This window comes from Alligator sinensis, unplaced genomic scaffold, assembly GCF_000455745.1.
Source record: "Alligator sinensis unplaced genomic scaffold, ASM45574v1 scaffold900_1, whole genome shotgun sequence".
Lineage (NCBI taxonomy): Eukaryota > Metazoa > Chordata > Crocodylia > Alligatoridae > Alligator > Alligator sinensis.
Window position 1 is genome coordinate 213938 of NW_005842882.1, and position 250 is coordinate 214187.

The window sequence follows — 250 nt, forward strand, 5'->3', positions numbered from 1 at the left end:
TCGTTGTCCCTCGGACCGGTCTCCCCTCCCCACCCGCCTCTCTTCCAGCTCCAGCCTTCTCAATTCTATCTGCTCTTTCTCGCGCTCGCGCTGGGCCTCTAGTTCCATCCTTTTCTCCTCCAGCCGTCACTGTTCCCTTTCGCACTGAGCTGCCAGCTGCTCCTTCTCCAGCTCTATCCTTTTCATCTCTCTCTCATGGAGTCTCTGTTGCTCGCTCTCGGCGGGTGATCTCCCCGCAGGCTCTTTGCTT